Source organism: Tasmannia lanceolata, unplaced genomic scaffold (genome assembly GCF_043159265.1).
Source record: "Tasmannia lanceolata isolate RefF3 unplaced genomic scaffold, GAP_Taslan_0.1 ptg000006l, whole genome shotgun sequence".
Classification (NCBI taxonomy): domain Eukaryota; kingdom Viridiplantae; phylum Streptophyta; class Magnoliopsida; order Canellales; family Winteraceae; genus Tasmannia; species Tasmannia lanceolata.
Genome location: NW_027518683.1, coordinates 28,601,876 through 28,615,765, shown reverse-complemented (window position 1 = coordinate 28,615,765; position 13,890 = coordinate 28,601,876).

Here is a 13,890-nt window from a genome sequence, read left to right as displayed (position 1 = left end):
TGATGGCCCGTCTGAGTTCTCGAGTAGCCAAGAAAAACACACTTAATGGCACGAGGATCTAACTTATTATGACCAAGGGCAAGGTTATGGACAGAGCATGTACTACCAAAGACACAGGATAATAATGGAAAGAGATTTCCTGAGGGGTGTAAAACTAAGAAGGCTGAGCGATTCCCTAGGACAGTAGAAGGGAGACGGTTTGCTAGGAACGCAGAGATAAGGATGGCATCAACCCAATATGTCTTTGGTATATTCATCTGAAATAGAAGGGTGCGTTCCATATCAACAAGATAGCGAAGCTTCCTCTCAGCAACACCATTTTACTGAGAAGTACGAGCACAAGAAGATTGGTGAATAATGCCATGACTAGACAGAAACTGCCAAAAACCATTAGAAGTAGAAAAATATTTAGCATTATCAGTTCATAAGCATTTAATAAAACATGAGTACTGAGTTGATATTTTCGCATAAAAAGAACGAAACACAGTAAATACCTCTGAACGATCTTTTATTAAATATAACCAAGACATGCGTGAATAATCATCGGCAAATACAAGAAAATACCCATAACCAAATATAGATGGAGTTGAACAAAACACAATAAATACCTCTGAACGATCTTTTATTAAATATAATCAAGACATGCATGAATAATGATCCACAAATACAAGAAAATACCTATAACCAAATATAGATGGAGTTCGACAAGGGCCCCAAACATCTGAATGGACTAACTCAAATGGACTCGATACACGACTGATAGACCTAGACAAGAAAGACACGCGATGGTGCTTTCCAAACTGACACGACTCACAATAAAAAGGACTAATGAACGACGACAAGATCGACGAATGCTGAAGACGGTCTGCTGAAGGATGACCAAGACGATAGTGCCAAAGAAAGGAGTCTCTAGAAGTCTGCAATAATCTCGGAGGCGCCTCGCGATCGAAATAGTAAAGACTATCGACCTCACGGCCCGAGCCAATCCTCCTCCTAGTCGTAAGATTCTGAAAGACACAGTAAGAAGGAAAAAATGTCACGGAGCAGCAAAGAGGACGAGTAAGTCGACTAACTAAAAGCAAACTACAAGGAAAACTTGGACCACACTCGACAAAAGAAAGATTTATGCTAGTATTAAGAGAGGTATCCCCAGTGCCAGAAATGGGGGACATTGCTCAATTAGCCAAGGTAACAAATGATGATGCAGAGGCAGGCTGAAAGGAATGAAGAATGCAGCTATTACCAGTCATATGGCGAGAGGCACCAGAGTCAATAAGCCATGAACCAGAATGAGTGAGGGAGCAAGATGGGCGACTACCTTCTTTGGCCAAAGTGGCAGTGGCTTGTTTCCCTTTCTCCTGTGAGCGCAGTAGAGACTCGTACTCGGAATGCGAGACAACCATCGTGTCAGCTGGAGGTGCAGTAGAAGCAGAGCTATCTGTAGAAGTCCCGGTAACCTGATCTGTTGCTCATGTGGGTCGTAACTTCGGATGCAAGTCGTAGCAGAAATCAAAAGTGTGACCCTCCATATCACAGTGAGTGCAGTAGCGGGATCCATAGCCACCAATACTACGGCCTCTCCCTGAATCACGGCCAAAACCTCGACCAGAACCATGGCAACAACCACCATGTGTGCCACGACCATAACCAGACTGCACTGCTAAAGCAGACCGATCACCACCAGTATCACCAGGGGCATCAACACAAAGTGCCCTATGAAAATGACAGAAAACCTGATCAAGTGATGGTAGATTGCCCTCTCTCACAATCAGCTGACGGATAGGAAGAAACTCTCTGCCTAGGCCATCCAGAAACTGAACAACCCATAACTCCTTTTCTGCTTGGCCAGCACAGCAGGGTCTGTACAGTAAATACCTCCGAACGACCTTTTATTAAATATAACCAAGACATGCGTGAATGATCAACAAATACAAGAAAATACCTATAACCAAATATAGATGGAGTTGAACAAAACACAGTAAATACCTCCGAACGATCTTTTATTAAATATAACCAAGACATGCGTGAATAATCATCCACAAATACAAGAAAATACCTATAACCAAATATAGATGGAGTTCGACAAGGACCCCAAACATCTGAATGGACTAACTTAAATGAACTCGATACACGATTGATAGACCTAGACAGGAAAGACACGCGATGGTGCTTTCCAAACTGACACGACTCACAATGAAAAGGACTACGAACAACGACAGCAGGGTCTGTACAACCCGTAACTCCTTTTTCAGCTTAGCCAACACAGCAGGGTCTGTACAGGGTGGAAAGTAAGGTTTTAAATTTCGGTTTTGGTTGAAATTTCAGCCAAAATAATGTAAAACATATGATAACGATTTTTTAAAAATTTCGACCAAAATGTCTAAAATTTCGGTGTAAATTTCAGTGATTTTCGGTGAAAATTTTGGCTATTTCAGTGGAAATTTAATAAATTTCAGGGGACATTTTTTTTAAATTTTCGTGCAAATCTTGTAAAAAAGGCTAAAAATGAAATTTCAACAGAAATTTCGGCAAAATTTTGGAATTTCGGTCGAAATTTCAATGATTATAGGTATTTTCTTGCCTATTTCAGTGGAAATTTAATAAATTTAAGGGGACATTTTTTAAATTTTGGTGCAAATCTTGTAAAAAAAGGCTAAAAATGAAATTTCAGTCACCGAAATTTTGTAAAGAAACGACTTCATGTAAATTGTGTTTCGGCTGTGGCCGAAATCGAAATATTTCGGCCATTTCGTTTCGGCCGAAATTTAAAACCATAGGGGAAAGTAAGAATCCAACTACTAACACAATCCAACAAACTCTGAATAGTACTCAGAAATAGACTGCTCTCCCCCTTTTGAATTGACGAGGTCTGTCTAAACGTCACAAATCATCATAAGATTATTGGTTCCTGAGTAAAGGGTCTTTGCAAGTAACCAAAGCGCAATAGGCTAGGCGCAATATCCCAGTAATACCCTCATGGCTTTACCCATACTTCTGAAGCGTAATAGGCCGAGCGAAATATCCCAGTAATGCCATATTGGCTTTATCCATCCTTCCGAAGCGCAATAGGCCGAGCAAAATATCTCAGTAATGCCTTATTGGCTTTACCCATCCTTCCGAAATGCAATAGACCAGGCAAAATATCCCAGTAATGCCCTATTGGCTTTATCCATCCTTCGAAGCTCAATAGGCAGGGCGAAATATCCCAGTAATGCCCTATTGGCTTTACCATTGTATCCATCCAACTTTTCTAATTTATCCAATCTTACAGTTTAGGGTTCCATTCTAGGAATTTGCATCAATAGCTTGCATTAGGTTTAGGATGCACGCATTTGCATTAGTTTGTATCTTAGGTTTGCATGGTGTTGGGAGGCATTGAGTTGTTTTGTGTGTGGCATGTCATTGAATTTTCCATAGAAATGCAGATTTAATTATAATCCAAGTGCGACTATTATTAGTTAAAGTGTCGCAAAATGAGACTGTCTCTTTGGGCTTTGGCATACGGTTTCCAAGCAATCTCTGCCAAAGAGGGGCATCTGTAGACACCCCAATTTTGCTACACTTTAACCTACAATATTCCATAAATGATCCGTGGAATTTCGCTAACTTTCACACTCTCAAAGTCTAAAATGTTTGAAACGGGAGACGGAATTTACCTGGTAAACTAGTTTGACCCGAAAAATTGTTAAAATGCCATATTTATGGTACAAAGTCGTGTGAGAGGCCTATTACCATGCACTTACTTTGAGTCATCTAAACCATGATACAACCATACCAATCTCTAATCGGATCAAAATTAGCTGGGGTCACCTCACAGTCCGAGCCCTAATTCCATTTTAAGACCCGAATTTTAAAAAATCACCAAATCAAGGGCTGAGATTAATTTGGGTGTTTCTATCAATAATTTGGTGTCATTTAGTCAAGGTTTAATCAGTCAGGGTTAATCCCAATCCCGATCAAACATTGAGTCGCTCAATTGAGGAGAAACCCAGTGAAAAGCCACGGATCAATGAAAATGAATGAGAGCAGTCAAAATCATTTGATCAAATCATTAAAACCAGGATTTTAAAATCTTAATCCATAGTCTAATGGTTGGGATTATTGACCTAAAATTAAATAAGTTGGTCGGTTCGATCGAATCGCCAATTTGATTGATTTTTGAAAAAAACGATCTGCCGTTCAAGATCAACAGCTCTCATTAATCAGAAAAATGGGTATTTCTATGGCAATAATGGACTCAAAGTGTGAAGAAAAAATCAAGAATAAGGAGTCTTATTTTGCAGAGGTTTGGCATCCCTTGGGTTTTTCCAATATCTATTTCAAATTTGTTGCATCAATGGGGATTCGTGCCTTGGATAAAGAAAGGAAAAATGTTGTGGAATATTTGTTTGCTTGCTACTTGGTGGGTCATATGGAAAGAGAGGAATTTGAGAATCTTTGAGGGGATAGAGACATCCCCTCATTGGCTCTATATGAAAGTTATAGCCTTAGCTATTTCATGCGCGAGATGTATTCCGTTGTTCCGTTTTGTATCAACTTTTGATCTTTGGGAGGGTTGGAGGGAAGTTTGCTTCAGTGGGGAAGGGAGGCCTCAAATCTCTCAAAGGTTGGAGGTTTCGCATCCCTTGGGTTTTTCCAATATCTATTTCAAATTTGTTGCATCAATGGGGATTCGTGCCTTGGAGAAAAAAAGGAAAAATGTTGTGGAATATTTGTTTGCTTACTACTTGGTGGGTCATATGGAAAGAGAGGAATTTGAGAATCTTTGAGGGGATAGCGACATCCCCTCATTGGCTCTATATGAAAATTATAGCCTTAGCCATTTCATGGGCGAGATGTATTCCGTTGTTCTGTTTTGTATCAGCTTTTGATCTTTCGGAGGGTTGGAGGGAAGTTTGCTTTAGTGGGGAAGGGAGGCCTCAAATCTCTCAAAGGTGGGAGCCTCCTCCTCCCGGGAAGGTTAAACTAAACTTTGATGGGGCTAGTTTTGGTAATCCGGGGCCCGCGGGGGTTGGTGGACTATGTCGGAATGATTGTGGAGTTGTTGAGTGGGCTTATTCGAGTCCTATTGGGATCGGTGATGCTACGGAGGCTGAAGTTAAAGCGGTTTATTATGGCATTAAAGGTTTGAATAGAGAGTTTGGACAAAGCTATAGTGGAGGGTGACTCATTGAATGTGATCCGTTGGCTTAAAGGTGGGGGGCCACCACCTTGGAGGTTTGATGCCATGTTTGACGAAATCGATGATCTAATCCTGGGTTCCACTATTGATATAAATCATATTCAGAGATCCGCTAACGGGGAGGCGGATTCATTGGCTAGGGGAGGGGTGAGGAGATTGGTCTTCGAGTGGTTTGACTATTTCCCGCCATAAATTGTATTATGTTCTTACCTTCTTTTTGTTTGCGTCCTGTACTATTGGGTGTGGTCCATCTCGGTCCTCCCCTCTTTCTTTTTATTGTTTCATTAATACTATTGATTGCCATTTCAAAAAAAAATCAGAGAACAAGAATTGGGAAGAAAATTACAAAAATAGTAGCGAAATCTCGTAAAATCTCGAAAAGTTCCAATTTCTACACTTTCTCCTTATTCTCTCTCATCTCACCACACATTTTCCCAAGCTTGCCTTGCTTTCCCCACACCTATTTTTTAGCAATTTGGAATATTTTGGGGATTTTTTGGCTAATTTTGTAACTTTGGAAAAGAGGCATGTATTGCAAGCTTGCTAGTTTAATGAATTGCCCAAAATCAAAGAGGACACATGTCTTCATTCAATTGGGTTGATTTGTTGCTAGATTTCCAGCAATAAGAACCAAATTGGTCGTTTCTTTGAGTTTATATTATTTCCAATTTGCAAGATTCATTTAGGACATATGGCATCATCTTGTACACAATAGTTTTCTAATTTTTCTGAGTGATCTAAGACATGAAATCTCTTTCTAAATTTCAAAAGATCACTCCCAAAGTGGACATATATGGCTGTCCATAGAGGGTTTCCAAGATTAAAAAGAGAACATTCTAGTATCCTTTGATCTCACCATTCAATTCTTTCCTAAGATCTCGCTTTTGATCTTAACCCTACATTTTGCAAGCCCTAATCTTAGCAACCCACTCTCCTTAAACTCTATAAATACCTCCATTCTCCCGCCCTCCCCCCCCCCCCCCCCCCCCCACAATACACACGATCTTCTCAGCCCTATCTCCCCTCCCAATTCCCCCAACTCTCTCTCTCTCTCTCTCTCACCCTAGAAACGTTAAAATCATTTGATCAAATCATCAACAACAGGATTTTTAAATCCTTAATCCAAAAGTCTTAATAGTCGGGATTGTTGATCCAAAATTAAATAAGTTGGTCGGTTCGTCAATTTGATTAATTTTTGAAAAAAATGATCCGCCGTTCAAGATCAACAGCTCTCATTAATCAGAAAAAATTAAATGAGAATTTCTATGCCAATATTGGACTCAAAGTGTAAAGAAAAAATCAGGGAATAAGAATTGGAAAGAAAATTTCAAAAATAGTTACGAAATCTCGTAAAATCTTGAAAATTTTCAATTTCTTCACTTTCTCTCTCCTCACTTTCTATCTCCTCTCACCACACGTTTTACCAAGCATGAGCTTTGGAAAACGTGCCTTGCTTCCCCCACCCCTATTTTCTAACAATTTGGAATATTTTTGGGATTTTTGGGCTAATTTTGCAACTTTGGAAAAGAGGCATGTGTTCATGAAAGTTTTCTAAAGGATTCATTAGCCGACCCCAACTAGTTTGGGAGAAAGGCTTAGTTGAGTTGAGTTGGGCGTACACACACACACACCTAAACAGCTCATGTGGGCTCACATTTTGAGCTGCAACTCAGATAAGCAGCTGTGTCAAAATCTCATGTGGGCCCACATTTTTGGGGTGATCCAAAGCATTCATTTGAAAGGCCCATTTGAAAGGCCCTTAAATAGATGGGGTGTGTACCAAAAATTAAGTCCATAGGATCACCCTAATCCATCCGAAAGTGGAGGGGAAAATGTACAGATACAGTTTCTCCACAAATCTGCCCATTTTTTCCCTCAACAAATGGAAGGGCTAGGATGATCCTAAACACATGATTGTTTACGGACACCCTATCTATGTAAGGGCCTTTCAAATGAATGCTTTGGATCACCCCAACTATGTGGGCCTTTAAAATGAAATACCCTAGTAATGCCCTATTGGCTTTACCCATTCTATCCATCCAACTTTTCTACAAATCCAATCTCACGGTTTAGGGTTCCATTCTAGGAATTTGCATCAGTAGCTTGCATTAGGTTTAGGATGCACGCATTTGCATTAGTTTGTATCTTAGGTTTGCATAGTGTTGGGAGGCATTGAGTTGTTTTGTGTCGGGCATGTCATTGAATTTTCCATAGAAATGCAGATTTAATTATTATCCGAGTGCGACTATTATTAGTTAAAGTGTCGCAAAATGAGACCGTCTCTTTGGACTTTGGCATACGGTTGCCAAGAAACCTCTGCCAAAGAGGGGCATCTCTAGACACCCCCATTTTGCTACACTTTAACCTGCAATATTCCATAAATAATCCGTGGCATTTCGCTAACTTTCACTCTCCCAAAGAATCAATTTGGTACGTAGTGGAGTTTACCCAGAAAAACTTGTTGTGAGAGAGATACTTGATCTGTGATGTAACAAGAACTTAATATCAAATGTGTTGGGCCTTGACCACATGAACAGAACAAAGAAGAATGGTATTGATTAATCAATTATCTATACACGGGTTTGAACAATTAGTCAAGCAAAAGTGGGGCCACATGTGCCATGTGTAGGCCAACCCAAAGAAAGAGGGGCCACACGTACAGGGAGGTTTGAACTCAGGACCGCTGGTTCTGTTACCATGTGAAACTATCAGTAACTCCAAAAGCTTAAGCTGTTGGAGACGGTGTTATTTAATCTTTTTTATACTTTAGCAATGTCATACCTTCAATAAAAGCCCCGAATCCAATGAAATTCCAATCTTACCGGGTCACCAGTCTTTCTGGAGCTCAGGAAGGCAGGCTTTCAGTGTGTATATTATGTGGACTTGCTTTCCTTAAGCTACATCGTTTGTTTTTATGAATCATGATTCACGTTTTTAGATTCTTATGTATGGACACTGACGAAGTTCGAGACCAGGGCTGATCTTTAGGGGAAGAGCAGATAGATCCTTCCGTTCCGCAAGATCACATCCGGTCACCCTTGAATCAATCTACGGTTGAAATGGTGCATAAGCCGTCGGCGACGCCTGAGTTTCCACCTTTTGGTGGCCCGTCGGCTGCTGAGAAGATGACCATTGGTCCTTTGGCAACGTGTCAGCCCCCCTGAAGGGGCCCAGAAAGAACTTTCAAATTTCAAAATTCAAAATTCAAAAGCCATTGACAGGACCGGTTATGGCGGTATCTAGACCAGATATCATTAGTAGGGCCTCGAAGGAAACAATCAATAATGTTAAGGGGGGTAACTTGACAACTTTACCCCTTCTTGTGACAAGCTTGCAGGAAAAAGTTAGTAGGGACCTGCGAATTCTAAAACAAGGGATGAGAAAGCCAGGCGGTTTGAGAAAATTCGTAAACAGACAAATACAAGGGTGGAAGACAGTAAACCAAGGAAAGAGATTTTATTTCATGCGGGGGGAGGCGATCTCTAACGTAGAACCTAGGAAAAAAGCCATACCTAATTCGGGGAAAGCTGGTGCCGCTCAATTGGGTGGCGGCCACTGTAGTGTTCGTATATAAGAATTTGGGGAAGCTTTAGAGAGTCTATACCCCGCTCCCAATGAAGCTAGGGTTTTGGAACATTAGGGGTTTAAGGGAAGATACGAAGACTCGGGCGGTAAAAAATATGGTTATTCAGAATAGGTTGGATTTAGTGGCTATCATCGAATCAAAATTAATGGGGGTAGATGATACGATCATTAACAAGTCTTGGGGTCGAAATCAGAGAGAATGGGTGGCTAAAGATGCAGTGGGCATAGCAGGAGGTATAATTATCATTTGGAAGGAGGGACGTCTTCATCAGGAAGTAGTATCTATGTGTAGATTCTCGATATCGATCATATTTTCTTCCTCTGACTGGAATGAGAGGTGGATGCTTACAACGGTCTATGGGCCAATGAGAGCTTCTGAAAGAAGCGAACTATGGAATGAACTAAAGACAATCAGAGAAAACTGGCAAGGTCCGTGGGTTGTTGGTGGAGACTTCAACACAATCCGATTGCCATCAGAGAAAAGCCCTCAGACTATGATTACTTCTAGTTTGAGAAACTTTTCAGCATTTATTCGAGACCATGAATTGACAGATCTTCCTCTTCACGGAGCTAGATTTACTTGGTCTAATAACCAGCACCAGCTGGTTAGGAGCAGAATCGATAGGGTTATTCTTACTCGAGAATGGGAGGAACGTTTCTCCATGATAACCCAGTTCGCGTTTCCAAGAACGATGTCGGATCATAAGGTCTTGGTGATGGATATTTCTGTCTTTCTGGGGATCCCCGACCTGTCATATTTGACTTGGACCTCATGGAAATACCTGGTTTTGATGACAAAGTTAAGCAATGGTGGGAGGAGCTTCAAATCACGGGTTGGAAAGGTTATATACTGTGCCAAAAATTAAAGGGGTTGAAGTTTAAAATTAGAGAATGGCAAAACTCAGTGGACGTGGTGACCATACAGACCAAGGAGGAGATTTCTAACCGTTTGTTGATTTTATAAAACAAAGAAGAAGGACTACTAACGGTAGAGGATAGAACGGTGTGTCTCAAGCTTCTGGAAGAACATGAGACGATCCTACGAAGAGAAGAAATCCGGTGGAGACAAAAATCATGGGCCCTATGGCTCAAAGCAGGGGATAGGAATCCAAAATACTTCCACAGAACTGCAACCTCTAGAAGGAGAATAAATTCTATAAATTGTTTGAGTGATGGGAATTGCATTATAGAAGACCAATCCACCATCAAAGCTTCAATTGTGGAATTTTATTCGAGGCTATACTTTGCGGGTTCGGGTTGATGACCTAGGTTGAATGGGATCCATTTCAAGTCCTTAAACCTAACACAAAGAATTGCTGGATGGGAACTTCCCGGAGGAGGAGGTGAAACTAGCTGTCTTCTCAATGGAGAGGGATAAAGCCCCTGGGCCGGATGGGGTTCCCAATGGCTTTCTTTCAACGATTCTGGGATGTTCTTAAAGGAGATATTATGACCTTCTTCTATGAATTCCACCAAAGGGGCATCATTAGTGAGGCTACTAAAGCTACTTGCATTGCCATAGTACCGAAAAAAGGAGTCATAGGGATTAAAGACTTCCACCCAATTAGCATAATGCACAGTGTGGCAAAAATCATTGCTAAACTGTTGGCGAGGAGGGTGAAAAAAGCCATGGATGGGATTATTCCCAGTTCCAATGAGCATTTGTTGAGTCAAGACAGATACTAGATGGCGTTCTAATTTGCCAACGAGATCATTGATTCGGTTAGGAGGAGTGGACAAGAGGGATTACTACTCAAGATAGACCTCGAAAAAGCATATGCCCACGTAGATTGGGACTTCCTTAATGGGTTTCGGCCCACGGTGGAAGATGTGGGTAAAATCGCTCATATCCTTCAACTCATTTTCAGTAATCATCAATGGTGCGCTTGAGGGATACTTTAAGGCTTCGAGGAGGATTCGTCAGGGAGACCCTCTTGCCCCATACTTGTTCATTATGGTGGTCGAAGCTCTTAGTCTCTTATTATATAAGGCAAGTAATTTGGGACTTATTCACGGTCTTCATGCTGGATCGAGAGCTGAGGAAATCATCCATCTCCAATTTGCGGATGATACACTGGTATTTCTGCAGAATAGTCCTCAATATATTCCTAATATTAAGAAGATATTTAAGTGGTTTGAAGCTTCCTCGGGTCTAAAAATCAATTTTAACAAAAGTATGCTCTTGGGTATACATATGGATTTGGCGGAGATCCAGAGACTCGCTCCCATAGTTGGTTGCAGTGCTGGTTCCTTCCCAGTGTCATATCTAGGCCTCCCCTTAGGATTTGGAATTCCATCTCCTGCCCAATGGGACCCGGTAGTGGAAAGGATTGAGAGGAAATCGACCACATGCAAAAAGGAAATACATCTCATTTGGGGGCAGAATCACCCTAATCAAAGCGACGTTGTCTAATATGCCAGTTTACTTCATGTCCCTATTTAGAATTCCAGTTAAAGTGGCTTTGCGAATAGAACAAATTCAAAGGAACTTCCTCTGGGATGGAGGTGGCGAACCAAAGAAGTTAAGACATTTGGTCAAGTGGGAGAAGGTAACCCAATCCAAGAAGACTGGAGGCATTGGGCTAGGTAAAATCAGACTACGGAATAAATCCCTGCTTGGTAAATGGCTTTGGAGATATGGACTAGAGAAATTCGCACTGTGGCATCGAGTAGTTGGGGCCAAATATGGGTCTGGATGGGGGGATTGGAATGGTAAAAAACCAATGGGAGGGAAATGATCGGGAGCATGGAAGTCTATATGCGCCGTAAGAGATTCGTTCGATCGTCACATTAGATACAAAGTAGGTAACAGTTTGAATGTCAGATTCTGGCTAGATCTCTGGTGTGGGAAATCTCTTTTGAGCACTGAATTTCAGAGATTATTCCGAACTGCTGTAAATCTGGAAGCAACTGTGTTAGACTACCTGGTGCGTGAAGGTCAATTAAGCAGGGGTTTCTGGGACATAAGATTAAGGAGGAACCTTAAAGAGGAGGATATTCTTGATCTTCAAAGACTTCTCTCACTACTAGAGTCGAAGTACTGTACCCAATTTAGTGAGAATGAGAGGATATGGATGCCGACACCTAACGGTGACTTTACAACAAAATCTTTTTTCTTAAGCTTAAATGACAATCAGTCTTCTCCAATCAGTCGCATATGGAAATCAGTAGCGCCTCCAAGGGTGGTTGCTTTTGGATGGACGGTTGTTCATCGGAAATTAAACACATGTGACCGGTTAAAAATGAGACAATTTAGCTTGGCAAGCATGTGCGTCTTTTGTACACAGCATGAGGAATCTTTTGGCATGTCCTGGGTATGCCCTCAAACAATCAGCTCTTTGATTTTGGGCTGGCATGCGGGGCCATTTGGAGAGATTGGCAAAAACCTATGGATGACCTTCCCCTATGCTATAATCTGGAACCTCTGGAAGGAAAGAAATAGGAGTAGGGGTGTAAACGAGTCGAGCCGAGCCGAGCTTGGCCAGGCTCGGCTCGGCTCGTTAAGCTCAAAAGCTCGGCTCGGCTCGGTCAGGCTCGCGAGCCTTATCGAGCTCGGGTTATATTAAATTCACACCCCTCATCTTCCCTGGACAGCCCTATCTAGTGTAATTTGACTACTTTTTTTACACTATGGGGGGTGGTCCAAGTAATAAATGGGGTTCCAAAAATGAGGTGACATATTTTGCCTCCCCCTTTCACTCCCTGGATAACCTTTTTAGTGTATATATTAATATATAATATATATATTTAAATATATTAAATTCTTAACGACCCTTAACGAGCCGAGCCGAGCCTGGCAAGCCGGCTCGGCTCTGCTCGTTAAGGATTCGAGCCGAGCTTTTTTGGAGCCGAGCTCGAGCGAGCTTCCGAGCCCGAGCCAAAATTGACACCCTTAAATAGGAGGATATTTGCAGTAAAAAGTAGAACTCGAGCTCGGTTAGCAGCGGATATTAAAAGTGAAGTGATTTCTTGGACAAAAGCTAAGAAACACTTCACCTACGAAATTGATGATCTTGTACGAAATTGGTGGGCAGTCATCTGGGACAGGCAATCAGAACCAAACCAAAACCAAAATGGGTACCACCACCACCGGGATGGCTAAAATTTAATTATGATGGGTGCTCACTAGGTAATCCGGGGAAAGCGGGTATTGGAGGGGTTTTCAGAAATTCCAATTCCTCGACAATTGCTACATTCTCTGGCCCGGTGGGTATCTGCGATGCAAATGAGGCAGAAGTCAGAGCCCTTCTATTTGGTTTGCGGTGGGCACTTGTGAATAGTCAAAGTCTATTGATTATGGAAGGGGATTCTACTAATGCAGTGGGTTGGGCATCTGGTTCCTCGAAGGGACCTTGGAAGCTACAGGACCAAGTGGCTGAAATACTGGATCTAATGCGAGTCCTATTCTCGAGAATTGAACATCGGAGACGATCGGCAAATGAGGTGGCAGATATTTTGGCGAAGGCTGGAGCCCAACGGGATGAAATGGAAGTAATTACCTCTCTGTAATATGTAATGGAAGAATTCAAGCATTGTGGTTAATGTAAACTTTTCTCAATATATGTACTCTGTAATGCCCTAGGTATGTCTAGGGATTCCTGATTAAGTGTAATAGCATGCTGGGACTACTGGTCCTGACTGCTAATCTATTATTAATGAAATATGTCGCTTTTCTTTTTCTTTTTTGAAAATTGACAATTTCATTGATACTTTGGAGATTACATTGGGGACCGGTCCCTACTTGCATTACATAGAATCAATTAAGGGTGGCTAGGAGCATGCTCTTAGACCAGTAAAAAGTGAAAAAATGATCTTCTGGGTCAACCACTACAATGAGTTCTACACTTACATGCGCTTCCACCCTGCCGAATACATATTTCACTTCCCTTTCGAATTCTTCATCTACTACCACAGCTGAAAATGCCTTCACCATTCCCCCTTCCTTTCCTTTATATTGCACAATGGTCTCATTTGAAAGTGCCATATTTTTGGACCCCGCTAAATCATAGCTGTGACCTGCCACGACACTCAGACTGCTCCACCACTTTCTAGCAGGCTAATTCAAATTTTAAAAATCCCGCTCGAAGGCCTAAAGCTATTGTGTGCCTCTAACCGTGCACGGT